The sequence below is a fragment of the Macaca mulatta genome, chromosome 2, assembly GCF_049350105.2.
Source record: "Macaca mulatta isolate MMU2019108-1 chromosome 2, T2T-MMU8v2.0, whole genome shotgun sequence".
NCBI lineage: Eukaryota > Metazoa > Chordata > Mammalia > Primates > Cercopithecidae > Macaca > Macaca mulatta.
The window spans coordinates 176,056,756-176,074,404 of record NC_133407.1 but is presented as its reverse complement, the minus strand read 5'-3'; the positions used below and the strand labels follow the sequence as shown (position 1 = coordinate 176,074,404).

General features: G+C 37.6%; 1 protein-coding gene across 23 annotated transcripts in view; it reads left to right on the top strand.

Annotated features, from left to right (window-relative positions):
* Window positions 1–17,649, top strand: part of BBX (BBX high mobility group box domain containing) — a 279,823-nt gene that overhangs the window by 57,718 nt on the left and 204,456 nt on the right. The window contains exon 1 of one of the 23 annotated variants that reach the window (XM_077993962.1): window positions 14,663–14,930. The exons of the other annotated variants lie outside the window; for them this stretch is intronic. The gene's annotated coding sequence lies outside the window, so the exon portion shown is untranslated. Of the gene's footprint in view, window positions 1–14,662; window positions 14,931–17,649 lie in introns of those variants that run through there. 23 annotated transcript variants of the gene reach the window in all.

Below are 17,649 nucleotides of genomic sequence, written 5' to 3'. Positions count from 1 at the left end.
CATCCTTCCAAAGTGCTAGGGTTACAGGCGTGAGCCACCGCCCCCGGCCTCAGTTGAAATCTTAATAATTACTGGCCTTTGAGAGACAAAAGTGCAGGTGAGTATATAAGAACAAGGCTTGGAGATCCAATTCAGTGGCATGAACCGTACTGGGGTTGAGAACTGGCCGTGGAAGCAGGGGGGAAACCAGGAGAATGTCCAGTCAGTAATCCACATGGAGGAAACAATAAGGTGAGGAGGTAACCCACCACTGCATTTAGCAATATGTAGGCCATTGCAATGATGTGGAGAGGTGTTCTGGAGGAATGGAGAAGGGTCAGAGCCATCTAACAGTGGGTTGAGGAGAGAGAAGGAAGAAAAAGGTGATAGTTATGTTGACAAATATTTTTAAAGTTTTTCCTGGAAACAGAGACGAGAGATAGGATGGTGGGGGTGATGTTGATAGTAGGCTGGCTATTTATACTAAAATAAATAAGATGTATCTTCATACCCAAGTAGAAAAAGATAACTTTGGAAGCTAATGAAGGCTTAGCTTCTTGAATGGTCTATACTGTATATGAAAGCAAGTACAATTAAAAAGTCTTTTAATTGTTCAATTTTCTATAATTCTAATGCTCCTAAGAAGCTCCCCTCCCCACTGCCATTATGGGGCTCTTACCTAACTCAATATACCAAAAATACTATCCTATTTCTTTATCTGTGGTCTTTATTTTTTTTGGAAAATGTTTTATCAAAAGTTATAACCTCTAATGATGCTAAATTGGCATAACTACTTGAAAAAATACGAGAAATAGTCCCAGAATAGGAAACTTGTGATATATCTGACTCTCTGGAGAACTAAAGTAAAAATTAAACTAAAAAGTGAACTTATTTTAATTATGTTGTTAAAAACACAGTAGGAGGATGTAAGAAAATAAGATATTTCGTTATATTTATTTCAGAAAAAAGGTCAGTGACCTGTAAACTAAGAGGTTTCCCAAACTTCAGATTTCACTTGACTATTACTCTTGGTTAGGGTCACATTATAATTTTTGGATATTGTTGTGAAAGAACAATACAAACTAGTTTTAAATATGTTTTCTGATGTTCTTTCATATAACTGTGTTGTTAAATATTTTCATTTCATGTTTAGTATTCTCATTTTAAGAAAAGCCAATGCAAAATCTGAAGTTAATAAAAAAAATAGATGGTGATTATTTGGCTAAGATAATTCACCCACATCATTCTCTTAACAGTAATCTGATATTCTAAAGAGGTTATTTATATATTATTAACTAACTTGTCTACCAGAGAACTGTGGCTGATGGCAGAGAAATTTAAAATGAAGAAATTTAAGACTGCGGCCGGGTGCAGTGACTCATGCCTGTAATCTCAGCACTTTGGGAGGCCAAGGCGGGTGGATCACGAGGTCTGGAGATCGAGACCATCCTGGCTAACACGATGAAACCCCATCTCTACTAAAAATACAAAAAATTAGCCGGGCGTGGTGGCGCATGCCTGAGGTCCCAGCTACTTGGGAGGCTGAGGCAGGAGAATGGCCATGAACCCAGGAGGCGGAGCTTGCAGTGAGCCGAGGTTGTACCACTGCACTCCAGCATGGGTGACAGAGCAAGACTCCATCTCAAAAAAAAAAAAAAGAAGTTTAAGACTTTTGAATTTTAATCACGAATGAACTTGTATGCAGTTTGTTGTACATACATATTCTGGTACTACAAATATATATTCATTTCTTGAGAGATATTTTTAATTGTGTTTTTTAGATCTGGATTTCTGAAACTTGAGTCAAGTAATGGACATATCCTCAGGGGTCACCGAATTTTTAATGTGAATTTAAAAAGAATTTTAATGTTTCATTTAGATGATAAATATAAAAGAAATAATGAATGTCTTCTTGGTTGCCTGATTAATTTGATTATAACTGAGCATTGCTGTTGGATTCTCATCATAAAGTTTGCCTTTGTGTTTATGAGGCCATGAAATGCCTACCTAAAATGATTGCTTAACAGTTAAGACTGTTTTCCTTGGGCTGGTTCACAGAGTTGTCTGTGGATTTATTTTTGTTACCAAGGCTAAGCAAGTTTGAGAAATAGTGTCCTTGATAACAGTCTGTAATTATTGTGATGTTGTAAGGAAGTGATTCCACACTTTTTTTGGGGGGGATGGAGTTTCACTCTTTTTGCCCAGGCTAGAGTGCAGTGGCATGATCTTGGCTCACTGCAACCTCCGCCTCCCAGGTTCAAGCGATTCTTCTGCCTCAGCCTCCCGAGTAGGTGGGACTACAGACGCATGCCACCATGTCTAGATAATTTTTGTATTTTCAGTAGAGATGGAGTTCCACTCTGCTGGCCAGGCTGATCTCGAACTCCTGACCTCAGGTGATCCATCTTCCTCGGCCTCCCAAAGTGCTGGGATTATAGGCATGAGACACCGCACCCGGACGATTGCACACTTTTGAGAGTTTTGCCATCTTATTTTGCTTCATTTAAAAATATATTCTCTCATTTCTTATGAATGTTTTTTAAAATTAAACTAATATTTTAAAAGAACGTCTCTACTAAACATACAAAACAATTAGCTGGTTGTGGTGGTTCATGTCAGCAATCCTAGCTACTTGGGTGGCTGAGGCAGGAGAATCACTTGAACCTGGGAGGCAGAGACTGCAGTGAGCCCAGATAATGCCACCACACTCTAGCCTGGTGGACAGAGTGAGACCCTGTCTCCAAAAAACAAAAAAAAAGTGAAATTACTTTTGGTAAGCTTTTGAGAATTTAGTTACATTTTGGAAAGATTTGGATCTTCTTGTAATTTTAGATAATTGCTGTTCTCACAATTCCTAAATAATTAGTTGGGAATATGTTACAAAGTTTTTCCATTTGCTGGTTACTGTTAGTTATTAAATTTTGGGTTTCTGTCCTAAAGTAGATCCTGTTTGGGGGCAGATGCTTAGAGGAGCCAGGCAGGAAGCATGAATATGTGAATGGGGCCTTGAGTAATACCATAGCAAATAGTCGGGATTGTGACTTAACAGGAGATGTGTGCCTCACCTGAAATCATTCGAATTCATTTTCACCTTCACTGGGTAGGCCAGACCAACAGAGATTTGTAGGCTCAAGGCTCTTGTAGGAGTTAACAGTCTAGTTGGGGGAAGCAAAACGTACAGATGAAATAGTTTATCTTTAATCCACCCATTTATTCATTCATCTATCCATCCTCTCATTTATACTTGCATTCATTTACTCATCGCTGAAGTACCTATTATGTGCCAAGCTTTAGACATAAGATGGAATCCCTACCTTTAGTAATTCACAGTTTTACAGCAAGTTGGCAGAAAGCCAGCCAAAAACTAGTACAGGAATCACGATTTTTAACAATACGTATCACTGACCAGAATTATCTTTGTATATTTTTACCTGTTTTCTGTTCTTCTTATGAAGGTAGAAGTCTTTTTTGCTTTATTATTCTCTTTTCTATCCCAGTGCCTAGAGCAGTATCTGATACATAGTACGTGTTAAATGCATAATTATTAAATGATTTGAATGACTGAAGGTTCTGCTTGGTTAGCTAAGGCTTTATGGAGGGGAGGCGTATGAACCAGGTCTCAGACGATGATTAGGCCTTGAGGAGGTAGAGAAAGGAAGAAGTGACTGACAGATACTTTGAGGGCTGTCTGAACAACATGATCACAAAGTAAGCAGGGGCCTGGAGCAGGGAGTGGGGAATAATGGAGTAATGTGGGTAGGAGGATCAGTAAGGAAGCCAGCCTGGATTGAGTAGCCGTTTCATGCTGGAGACAAGCCAGGAACTAATGTGTTGGAATGAGATGTAGGTGGAAGGATGAGAGGGGTATGGCACACTTGCACTCACAGAAGCAATTTGGTTGCTAGCATGAGTTATGGAATCACATATGTTAAGATTCAGATCCCAGTTTGCCACCTATAAACCGGGTAACTTTGTTTAAGCTGCTTAACTCCTGTGTGCCTGAGTTTCCCATTTCCAGTTAAAAAATACCTACTTTGACCATTAAGATTCTGTTCATTGATGTTTTTAGTAACATGGGGGAAATGCTTATGCTATTTTTCCTAAAACCGAAATAATGGAATAAAAAAGAAGGGAGTAAAAATTGAACATATAACATGATTTAAAGGCAGTGTGCCTCTTTATGTGCCAGGGTTATAAAGAAAAAAGACTGGGAATCAAAAATATCAATAGTGATGTGATTATAGGCAATATTTATTTAATTTTAAAATTACATATTTAGTCTACTAATCAACACCCATGAATATAAGAAGTTAAATCTCCCAAGTTAGGTGAGAAATACCATAAATGATGTCTCCAGAGACCATCTGTGTTATGAAAATTAATGGGGATATGTAACACCTACTTAGATTTCTGTCATTTAACCTGCCCCATGAACCTTCCATTTGACCTTTTTTACATACCACATTAGAATCTTTGGGTATCATTTTATGCTGTTCTCCCATTTTTTAACGTGAACTTAACTTTAGTGGAGGAAAAATTGAGGAACCGTTTCATTGTATTACTTGAGCTTGTTAATAACACTCAGTGAGGAAATATCTTTTGAACATCTACTATTTGACCATCATCTTAAGTTCTTACAAAGGTCGATAAATAAGTGTATTTGGTTCTTTACCCTCCAAAAGTTTATAAAAGAGCTGAGAAAACAAAGCTATTAGAAGAAAATGATTAGTGGACAGTTAAAGTCTAAGCAGTTTAATCCTAATTCTGAACTCTTTTTCTGTTTTTGCTTTCTAATCCAGTAGTCTTTCCCTTGCTTCCAAATTACCTTTTTGATCAAGTTATTTGGTCGTCCAGATGGTTACTTGAAAATAAAAACACAGCAAAGAAATGACCACTCCTTGCAACTTAGCAGCACCGGTTTAAGTGATCAAATGATTGTAGTTGGCACTGTTTGAAGAAGTTCCACCAAAGGAAGCATGAAAGCCCAAGTCTTGACTTGGTTTTTGAGCAGTGCCACAGAGTTCTTTTTCAGTTTCAGAAGCGAAATCAGACTCTTCATTGTCTCTGGGAAGATACCAAAGAGGGCAGTTAAACCTGACTATTACTCAAGTACAGAAAAAGCTCCGAATTTTTCCATGCCTGTTTTGAGTATTTTGGCCTTCTTAATCACAAAAAAGTCACACAGATGTATTTAGAGAAAGAGCAAGATCTAGCAAAACAAAATTTGTTTTAAAGTGTGATTTTCATAGTTGGCTAGAGATTTCATGCTCTATGAATTCTGATTAGTTGTTTATGTTTTTATTTTATTGCTTTCTATCATTTTAGGGTCTAATATGGTACTTCCATTTTTTTTATAGATCTTAAGTCTTTCATTTTTTTTACCCCAAGAATACGTGGCATCACATGTGTAACATAGTTTTACAGTTTCAAATATGAAGTATTTCCCTTAAAGTGAACTTTTATAAACATCTCTGAAAATATTTTTATAAATAATCATTGTGTGGGACCTTTGTCGGTAGGGTTGTACCACTTTAAGTATAAAGATTTTATAAAATTATTACCTATGTGCATTTTTTAACATGGTTAAGCAGAAATTTATATGTATTTATATATGCACATCTATTTTTTATTGATATGTAGTAATTGTACATATTTATGGGGTATTTGTAATATTTCGATGCACCCATACAGTGTGTAATGATCAAATCAGCATAGTTGGGATATCACCTCAAACATTTATCATTTCTTTGTGTAAAGAACATTGCAAATCTTCTATGTATTTTGAAATACACAGTAAACTGTTGATAAGTATAGTCACCCTACTGTGCTTGCGAACCCTAGAACTTACTCCTTCTAAAATGTAGTTTTGTACCCATTAATCAACCTCTCTTCCACTTGCCTACCCTTCTCAGTCTCTGGTATCTACTGTTCTACTCTCTACCTCTGTAAGATCTTGTTTAGCTCCCAGGTATGAGTGAGAACTATACACATCTATCTCACATCAGTTTTCTGAGTCTCCACTTCTCTTATTTTACCCATTCCTCTCTTATTTCTTTAAATTGCTTTAAAGTTTGAGCACCATCAGAGCACCTCCTACCTACATAGATCGGTCCCTTTTCTTTCAGTGAGTTGGGCTGCTTGTTCCTCTCTGTTACATCTTGGAGCTTATTTACTTGTTACGTACTCCATTTTCAACAGCGATAGCAGTGAGCTGTGCCCAGCACTTGGGTTGGGGACAGATAGTAGGAATTAAGCTGCTTTGGAGTATGGAGTCAGGGTTCCACTCAACAGTGGCAGCACAAGTTGCAGGTGGTCCCAGTGGAAGTCAGTTTGCCTGCTGCAAAGTCAGTTTGCCTGCTGCAGTATTGCCGGAAACTTAGTTACTGACCTTTCATGACTTTGCTTCCCTAACACAACTTGAAATACCTCCAGCTTCCAGGCATTACCCACCCTTGCAATTTGGCCAGTTTCCTAAAGGTTAATGCCATTCTGGATAGATTTCTTTTTCCCCCAGTCTTAAGTATAGAATAATATATAAAGCATGTATAGAATAATATATTAAGCAGAGAAACACATCATTCTTTTTCAAGGTTAATATCTCTTATTGGTGCTTTCAGTTCTAAAGAAGACCTTTTTAAGGATTTTTTTTTTTAACTGTAATGCCCATCTGAAGAAAAAAGCAAACTTAGTTTTCCAATAAGCTCCTTAACATTCTTCATTTTTCATAGGACAGTGAAGAAAGTTATAAAACTTACAAACTAAGAGTAAAATGGGTCAAAAGCATGGTTGGAGAATTCAGGGGAGGAATGTAAGTCCATTAAAAAAAGCTTATAAAGACTTGGTTTAAGATCTATAAACAGTCAGTAAACTGCTAAAAGAGGTTAAAAAGGAAAGGGGGAGATATTTATGTTGTGTTATTTTATTTTATTTTTTGAGACACGTCTCACTCTGACTCATGCTAGAGTACGGTCACGCTATCAGGGCTCACTGCAGCCTCAATCTCCCTGGCTCAAGTGATCCTCCTGCCTCACCCTCCCGAGTAGCTAGGACCACAGGCATGCACGAGTATGCCTGGCTAATTTTTGTATTTTTTGTACAGATGAAGTCTTGCTTTGTTGCCCAGGCGGGTCTTGAACTCCTGGGCTTAAGCAGTCCTCCCACCTTGGCCTCCCAAGTGCTAGTATTATAGGCATGAGCTGCCCAGCCAGTAAATGTTACATCTACTAAACACTTTTAAAAGGAAGGTCCAAACCCCACACTGAAATGTTTTCTTGAGGCAGAGTATTATAGGTGATTGAAATGTTCTTAGTACAATTTCGTGGAAGTAAAGGGAAGATATTTGAAATTACGTGGTGAGGAGATTCTGAAACTTGCCAGTGTCTTTATGCTGGTTAGCCTTTGTAATCCTTATGGTGCGAAAATTGTTATTTTTGAATATTTTTGGCATTGTATATATAATTTCTAGTTAGCTATGACTGTGATTTCATATTAGAGATTAACCCCATCAAGAAGTTAATTGTCTCCCAGTTTAGTGTGACTTTCATATCCAGGAAAACTTGTAAGCTTGTCTGTTTACAAAATGTAATCTACTTACTGTTCCTTTATTTTTCTTAATGTTTTGGGTTCAAAATGGTGTTTTAAATAGCCGGGTTTGGTGGTGTGCACGTGTGGTTCCAGCTACTCAGGTGGGAGGATTGACACTTGAGCCTGGGGTGTGAAGGTTTGCAGTGAGCCGAGATTGCACCAGTGCACTCCAGTCTAGGTGATAGAACGAGACCCTGCCTCAAAAAAAAAAAAAAAAAAAAAAGGTATATTAAGATGACTGTATGTTCTTTGTGAGATTACCGATTTTAGCAGCCTTAGTATTGAACAGAATGCTCAATCTTAAACGTCTATTGGAGTCCAGTAATACAAGGACATTTTAGGGAAATGTGAAACTTTTAAAAGTAGATTTTTACATAGAACCTAAAGTTTAAATTTAAAATGTATTTATGTATTGATATTGCTGTGTTTACCAGTATGTATGAGGTCATGTTTTACTGATAAAAGGGGCACTTGTAATATTTAGGAATGCCGAGGTAACTTTTTCAGATGTTTCAAATAAATATATTTAGATTCATCAAAATAGTAATAGAATTTGGGGAGTTTCGGGAATATTATAATAAGTGATCCTGGATCCTGAACCTCCCAACTCCACACATGTCTTAAGGGCCAACAGTTTCTGTTAAGTTGTGCAGCTTATCTTGTGGGAGAGTGGTTTTTTTAGATCAAGGTCAAATGCTCGTTTAGCTCTATGTTTTTCAAGGACCCTATACAGAAATAAAGAACTATGATTTTTTTTTAAGGTTTTCAAAATTGTCTCTGAGTATGTATAATTTAAACTTTGCACTGCTAAAAAGCAAATTATCTGATCTTAAAGTCTTACTGGTGTTTTGCTAAATCTCTTAACACCCTCGTTGGGAGTTCAAGGATTGTCTGCATTTGGCCTGTGGCAGTTTTAATAGCAACAGTCAATTAATCAACCAATATAAAAGTGTTTATCTGACACTGACCTTGTGCTAGGCACTTTGCTAGATATTATGGGATAAACAAAGCCCTTTGAGCTAGGTAATAAATTTTAAGTGATCATGACCCTAAGGCATATCTTTTGTTTGAAAACTGAATACTGACTGTTTGTTCACCAAAATGGATACTGAAACATCAACCCAAGGGAAGCTTCCTTTTTATTTTCCCAACCAAGTGCCATGCCAGAGTAATCACTCATCCACTAAATCCTAATCAATTTTGGTGATCCAAGATTATTACTGTCTAAGGAGATAGACTTCCAGAGTGGCAACGGAAACCTTGAAGAATTCAGAAAACAGACTTGAAAACTTTCAAATAGTTTTTCTTCCAACATTTATTGAGTGCAGCACAGCATACTAGGTGCCGCGGTTGTAGAGATGAACAAGACATGGGTCTTCTGGGGGATCGTAGAGGATATTGGGGAAACCAGATCTATAGTCACAGATGGGAGTCATCTGCTCCCTAAGTGGGTATGCAGAGTGTTTGGAAGTACATAGGATGCAACCTATTTCTGCCCAAAGGAAGTGGGCAAACTGTGATTTCCCTCAGTCCCTGTAAGTGGAAAACAAAACAAAACAAACAACCCTCCCGCCAAAAAACAAAAACAAAAACAAAAAAAACAGGCTTTAGTTTTAGACAGAAGTTGTAGAGGAAAGTAATGTGGATTAAAGGCCCAAAACACAGTTATTCAGAGGAACCCAGAAATAACATTGCATGCACATATGATTTAAGATTTGCCGTAGAAATAGAATTGCAGTTCAGTGGTTGAGAGGGAGGTTTTGCTGGGCTCTGATATTTCAGAGGCAAATGCTTTTCTTTGTGCTTGTATCAGGTCGTCAATGAGGGGTGATTAAAATGATCACATTTTTCTCTTAGAGTCAGATAGCAGTTAGTTAATAGACAAGGATTAGACCCCAAGTTGTATCACAGACCAGGTATTTGCTATTTTTCTTTTAGTATTATTTTAGGCATCGGATAAATTTTTTTATATGCAAATTCATCTTTCTTGAGCTGTTTCCCTTTCCTCCCTGTTTCAAGTAGCTGATATTTTTTCATGTTCACAGTTGCAGGCCTCCATTTAGTTCGTCCATTCCGCTGCACATTATTCTTTTCCGGGGACCAGCTTCTTTGGTGACTTCTTCCCTGAAGCCCTTACTCCTGTCAGTCTCACTTAGTCAAGTTCTCGTCTCTTTATGTCTCATCACCACTGGGGTGCTTCATAGACCTAGCCCCTCTAGCCTAACTATAGACAGGGTCGGTGATGACAGCAGAGATGACAATGATGGTGGTGGTGGTGGGAATAAAGGCAGTGCTGTAATTATATCATTTCCAGAGAGGCCGTATTTCTGACTACGAGCCCTAGAGTCAGGCTGCTTAGCTTCAATGCTAGCTCTTTCATTTCTTATTTCTGTGACCCTAGGCGAATTGCCTTACCTCTCCTAGACAAGGTCTTTCCTCACCAGTGAGACAGGAATGAAAAGAATAGTATTTACCACATCATAGGACTGTTGGGAGATTTAAATGAATTAACACATGTCATATAATAATAGCTTTAAAATGTTATGTTCTTATTTTTAAATTTTTGCCACTGTCCCCTGCCTGAAGAAAAAAAAATTATTATTTGGTAAACTCAAGTTGCTAACTGGCATGTACTAAGGATACTGTCTTTTTTGATCCCTCAAAGTTGCTGTTATTACCTTTTACAGATGAGGAAATTGAGACTTAGAAAAGTTAAATAATTTGCTCACAGTTACGTTGTCTGGATTCAAACCCACATCCGTGTCACTCCAGAATGTCTGCTCTTTAAAACTCGATGCCCCACGGGAATCATAGAACAGAGCAGGAATGCTGCTGCCGTTCCTTGCGGCAGAGTCTGTGTTTATCCTAACAGAGCTGTTTCAGTGGGGCAAGCATGTTTACTAGGGAACTGGGCTGGACCATCCATCTGGAGGCTTGAGTTCTAGTTTTGGCTTTCATCTGCTGCCTTTGTGACCTTGAGCAAGTCACTTAAATACATACGAGGTTCAGATTCAAATCATTAACCTGGGAATAATGGCAGAGTTGCAGAGAGGATCGAGTGAGAATATAATAGTAACCTTATAATAATTTATGGAAGAGAATAAGGGGCCTAGCTTACCATATGGGCATTTTAAAAAACAGAATACCTCCCCTCTGATGTTACTTGAATTTTATTTGCTACTTCTTGAAAGTGAAAGGTTTATTTCATGCTTCTGGGAATGAACCTGAGGTTTCAGACAGGGTGAACCAAGAACTTGGAAACTGAAGCTTCAGACTGTCAAACACATTAATAAGCAAAAACATTTAGTGCGGAAATAACTAATAAAAGTATAGCAGTACGGACTTGTGTGAGTGGTTGAGAGGGAGATGGATTTGACGCTAAAATGAATGAGGATCACAGATTAAAAATATATTAGGCCTCTCCTTTCTGTGACTCTTTTGTTATGTCAGAGCAGACTGAAGTTTTGTATGGAACACGTATAGTTAAATTGTTCTATACCTTACTCAGCAATCACTATCAGTGGTCCAAAATGCATATGATCTCTAAAAATAAATTTCACAAATTTCATGTAAAGCTTACTTTTGAACAACACGGGGTTTAACATGCTGACCCCTGCACAAAAATCTGTGTGGAACTTTTGATTCCGCCAAAACTTAAATAGCCTACTGTTGACTGGAAGCCTTACCAGCAACATAAATAGTTGGTTAACATATAATTAGACTAGTATCTACATATGTTTTGTGCACTTGTGACATACCTAATTTTGTCGTAATTTTTTTGATATTTCTAGGCTTTGCAGTTCGTCTGTGAGTTTTCACAAATTGTCGCAAATCTCCAAATAGTTTTCCAATATATTTTTTTGAAAAGAATCTGTGCATAAGTGGAATCACATAGTTTAAACCTATGTTGTTTAAGGGTCAGCTGTATTTTATAGACAGCACACTCATCTCTTACTCAATCTATTTTTATTAGAATTAAACAGATCTAATTAATTTTTTTGGCTGATTTCCATGCCTACTGCAGTTAGAATGCAGAGGTTGGGGGCAGGAACCGGGGTAGGGACTTCATGCAGTCATTCAGTGTTGAGAAGTGATAGGAGGAGCCTTACCAAAAGGGGGAAAATATCCATAACATAGTAAGTTTTCTTGATATGGAATCTTTAACTAAAAAGTGTATTCACATCTTTGCACTCATGTCAGTTTTGTGAGATAGTTTAAGAAAGTAATGGTATTAACAACTTTTTATGGGGAAGAAAGTTGGGACCCAGAGAATTTCAGTGCCTCTCTCAGGGGCTAGCAGCTTATGTGAGATAAGCTAAGCCAGGAATTGAACCCAGCTCATAAGATTCCACACCTTGCAATTTCCTGGCAGAGATGCAGAGAACCAAACCAGAGCAGCCTCCTGGGTCTTGGGGGCATTATGTGTGAGTGCTCAGTGGGATTAATGTTACTGGTCATTGCCTGGGAAACACTAATAAAGGTTAAATCGTGTTAATGTGGTCCGTCTTGGGAAAGAGTTCCCCATTTTGACAACATTTTCATCTAGATTAGTTTAAAATTAGAAAACAAAACTGTTTGGTACTCAACGAGTATAACCACAAATATCTGGAACACTTAGTTGATCAAAGTGGCTCATTTCCTGAGGGTCTAAATTGCTGTTTTCTTTGGTTGGTTTGTTAGTTTTTTCACTCTGTAGTGACACTTGAAAGGTATTTTGTGTTGTGGAATAGATGAAGAGTAAACCAGTACAGTGGCCTTTAAACACTTTTACTCCAGTAAAAGAATTTTGAAAACTATGGATTACTTTATTGACATTTGAAGTTTTTCATCGTAAGTCTAAATCATTTGCTAATGGTGTAATTGCCATTTTATTGTAAATATTGGCATTTCTGAGTAAAATTGCTGTATTCTTAAATATATTTTTCTTAAGCAAAGCCTATAACTTTATAATACTTTCTGTTATCCACTTATGAGCTACTCTTTATGTGAAATTTTTGTGTTAATTGAAACTCTTTCCACATTTTATCTTTATGTATAGTTATGTTTAAAAATCTATTATTGATTACCCTATCATATTTCTGGATAAAAAAGTTAATTTTCTGTGACCATACGGCTCCTGGTGATTTTTTTTTTTTTAAGTATCATTAGAGTGATGATTAGAACACAGTAGGTCAAAATACACATGTAAATTGCAAATCTTTGAAAAATATTAGAGATAAAAATACAATTTTCCTAGAAATTTATGTCTTTATGCATCATTGGTGTTTTTCTTCTAATTAATTCATAATTAATATATGAATATTATTGGGGAAAGAGTTCAGCATATTTTTCATTCTTTTTTACTATATACACTCTGAAATTTTGTTTACGTAAGTTGAAGAGAATGAGAGTACTTATATAGCAGTGTTACTCATTTCTTTCAATGATTTATCATTTAAAATTATTTTTAATGATTTAGTGATTTATCAGCTGACAACTCAATTAGGTCCCTTCTCCAGTTTTATTCTGAACAAAGAACTGGCAAAGCCACCTGAGTTGCAAAAGAAGAGTGATTGATTAGGGCCATTCACTTTTTCACCAACAGTATTTCTTATTGTCCCCTTGTGTCCTGGCCAGAGGTATTCTTTTTTTTTTTTTTTTTTTTTTTTGGGTTCGCTACCCCAAACAATGCCCCAGAGTGAGAGGCTGATGATGGGTGAGCTGTGTGCCTTGATTTTGTAAAATGGGAGACTGAGGGGTTTGGGAAAGGGAAGGTAAGATAGGGGAATCTGTTCCCCTGGAGCATTCTCAGACAGCTCAGTTTTAGGAGAGGGTACTTGGAAAAGCTGACATGGAAATTGATTTACTACCTGTGTGCCTGCGTATCCTTTGGAAAATCATATGCTTCCAGAAGTTCACTTATCCGAGTTTGAAGACTTTTGTGATAGTCATTGCTGTATTTTGGCATCTTAATTTTTTAATAAGAATTTCTAGGCTGTGTGTGTGTATATGTCCCTTAAACTTAGAACACTGCTGGCCAAGGTAAATTGTTTATGCTGTCTAGGGTAATGTCTTAGATCTTTGGTCCTGATTGTGTCTATGCATCTGTTTATAAATTGTCTTTTCCTGAGCATGAGTCTTTGCAATCCTAATTCTCTGTAAGTTTTCCAGATCAGGATTAACACTTGAACTACCTGTAACTTAGCCCCTTTTATAGCTTGCGCTAGTCTTACTCGCATTGACTAGTACTTTGGCAAAGCATATCTAAAATAGCTTAATATAGGGAACTGCTTGCAATTTTGAGTAAACAACAAACAATTGACCACAGTAAGATTACTTTCTGCCTCCTGGCTTATTTATTTTGAGTGTCAGTTTGTAAAATTACAATAGTACAAGAGACTGCAGATATAATTTATATTAATTCTTTAGTTTTACAGAAAATGAAACTAGAGAGGTTACGCCAATTGTCTGAAGTCACATAGGTGGTAGGGAAAAAGTAGAACCTATGTCCCTTAACTCCCAGTATTATAACCTTTGTTACATCACACCTTCTGCTGCCTTTTGCTAAATTGCATTCCTCACCTCAATCCTATTTAATACTATTTCTCTTGAGGGCTGATTAGCTTTTGGTGATTCAGCATTATTTTTTAAATAGAAAAGCATTTACTTTCTCATTGAAGACTTTCTCAAAACAAAAATACTGCTTACCCCCTGGCAGATACTTTCTGCCCCACAACAGGACACAGCTAGGCAAGCCTGGGGCCCTCTGGCCCCAGGCAGTGGCCCTGGGGGAGGAAGGGGATATTAACAGGTCAGAGTAGAGGTGGATTGGCAGAGCGGGGGCTGGTGGGAGGTGGGAAGCTTACATCATTTCCCTGCAACTGGGCTCTGGCGGGGCTGTAAGGCCTTACTTTCCCCTGTGTAGTAGTTTACCAGATTGACAGAGATTCGTAAAAGGAAGGAAAGGTATGGCAGGATGGATGCTCACCCTGTTTATAAATCTGTGCTATTAGATGAAACTGTCAATAAGTAACTAGAAGCAGCCAGGACTGTCTGTGCTTCGCTCTCTCCCCCAGCTCAGTTCCTTTCTGCTCCGCCCCATCCCTGCTCTCTGCTGCTCAGATCAGCTTCCTGCTTCTCATGAAAGCTGTTCCCCTATAAAGCTGGTCTGCTTTCACTGAAAGAATTATATTCATAACTCTGAGGCTGGTTTTGTGGAAGTATTGTTGGTTTGGTTTCCTTTGGGGGATGAAGGAGGAGGAAAGAATTTAAAAAAAACAGAGGGGGGCAGGCTGAAAGAGCAAAATCATCTTGAATTTTGTTGTCACATCGTGCCGGTGTTATAACCAGCTCTGTAGACTGCCGCACTGAAAACATTTCTGTGAGAGGTATGTGCTTGAAAATGGAAAGGTGACTGTTGGCTGTGGAGCAAACTGCCCGTCCAGCAACTGCTTAGATGGCTATAAGGTCGTAATTCTAGCTAGTGTTTTGATATGGAAAGGGTAATCCTTATTTGAAACATAGCACAGTTAACCAGCTTAATGGTAAAAAAGGTTAAATATATGCTTCGTTCCCACATCAGGACTCCTGAAATGCTCGTTCAGGCTGAAAACATCTAGTCAAATCCACGGTGTTATTCCAGGCTCTTTTGGTGGCGGTTGTCTGTAAACAAGATGATGATTTTTAATACATCTCTCATTATTTATGAACCACATGACAAAGATTAATGAGAGAGACTCCGAGTAGCCTAGAAGAAGCTTCAGATTCATTAGGAGCTTTTTGCACTGACAGATGGCAAAAGTAAAAGGAAGTGGGTGATGATTTATTGTAATCTAAAGTGAAAGTTTTAAAGTTTTTAGAGGGTGTGTGTTATATCTAAGTGGAAAAATCTGGAGGGGCCACTAAAATTTAGAAGCATAGCCTATAACCATTGATGCCTGACCTATATTAAGGCCAGAAGCCTTTTGAACACACACACATGTATATTTTCAAAGGAAATTAAGAAATCTTTATAAATGTTTTTTTTCAGTAGTCAGAGAAAAGTATTAAGAACAAGAATCTAACCAACACCTAAGGAAGCATGGAGAACTGTATATTCGTTACTAAAAAGCCAGATTGTTCTGTTATAGAAAGTTTTAGAAATGTTTAAAGTAGGAAAATATATAACATTTTATCATGTACATTAGATGTGCTACTGGTAGTAGAGACCATTCAAACTACAAAGTAATTTCTACTTGATTTCAATTGTTTTATCATGGAAGATACTGGAGAACATTTGAATGTTAGTATGTTTTAAATTTATTTTACAAAACTTGGAAAATTAAATTGTTTAAATTAATTTACATACAAAGGTGCTGGCACTGTTCTTTTCCACAAAGACAGTAGTGCTTAAATCTTTGAAACCTTTTATTCATGAATAGAATACGCTGGCTGTTATAACCCAAGCTATTATAAATTCTTGAGAGTGCACCATTTAAATTTCGTGTCTTTTCAAGTATTTATAAAAAGGAGTTAATCTTCATGATCATAGAGGATAATGTTGGGCCTAACAAGTTAAAAATATTAGAAGTTCTAGAGAAGAAGAAATCTGGGAAGTAAACCTAATACAGGCCTCTGAGGAGGACTCACCTCTACCCCACAGAGAGACAAGTGACCATCCTGACTGTCCATGTGTACCTCGCTTTACTGTGCTTCACTTTATTGCACATCACAGATACTGTATTTTTTTTTACAAATTGAAGATCTGTGGCAACCCTGTGTCAAGTCTATCAGCACCGTTTTCCCAGCGATATGCCCTCGCTTCCTGTTTCTGTGTTAAATTTTGGTCATTCTTGTAACGTTTCAGATATTTTCATTATTACCATATCTGCTATGGTGATCTGTGACGAGTGATCTTTGTTGTTACTATTGTAATTGTTTTGGGGCACCACGAACTGCACCCATACAAAACTGCAAACTGAATTGGTAAAAGTTGTGTGTTCTGATTGCTCCATCCACTGGCCGTTCCCATTTTTCTCCCTCAGGCCTCCCAATTGTCTCAGACACAACAATATTGAAATTAGGCCAATCAATTACCCTGTAGTGGCCTTTAAGTTTTGAAGTGAAAGGGTCTCATGTTTCCCACTTTAAATGAAAAGCTAGAAATGATTAAGCTTATTGAGGAAGGCATGTTGAAAGGTGAGAGAGGCGAAAAGGTAGGCCTCTTACACTAGCAGCTAGCCAAGTTGTGAATGCGAAGGAAAAGTTCTTGAAGAAACTTAAAAGTACTACTCCAGTGAACACACAATGATAAGAAAGCAACAGTCTTATTGTTGATACGGAGAAAGTTTGGTCTGGATAGATCAAACCAGCCACAACACTCCCTTAAGCCAAAGACTAATCCGGAGCAAGGCCCTAACTCTCTTCAATCCTCTGAAGAAGCCTGAGAGAGATGAAAAAGCTGCAGAAGAAAAGTTTGAAGCTGACAGAGGTTGGTTCATGAGGTTTAAGGAAAGAAACTGTCTCTATAACATAAAAGTACAAGGGGAAGCAGCAAGTGCTGATGGAGAAGCTACAGCAAGTTATCCAGAAGATGGAGCTAAGACTATTGATGAAAGCAGCTACACTAAACAACATATTTTCAATGTGGACAAAATAGCCTTCGGTTGGAGGAAGATGCTATATAGGATTTTCATAGCTAGAGAGAAGTCAATGCTTAGCTTCAAAGAGCTTCAAAGGACAGGCTGACTCTCAGCTAATGCAGCTGGTGATTTTATAAGATAAAGCCATTGCTCATTTACCATTCCAAAAATACCAGGACCCTTAAGGATTCTGCTAAATCTGTTTTGATTGAGCTTTATCAGTGCAACAGCCAAGCCTGGATGACAGCACGTATGTTCACAGCAGGGTTTACTGAATATTTTAAGCCCACTGTTGAGACCTACTGCTCAGAAAAAATGATTCCTTTCAAAATGTTACTGCACATTGACTATGTACCTAGTCACACAAGAGCTCTGATGGAGGTGTACAAGGAGATTAATGTTTTCATGCTTGCTAACATAGCATTCATTCTGTAGCCCATGGATCATGTAGTAATTTTGACTTCGAAGTCTTATTATTTAAGAAATA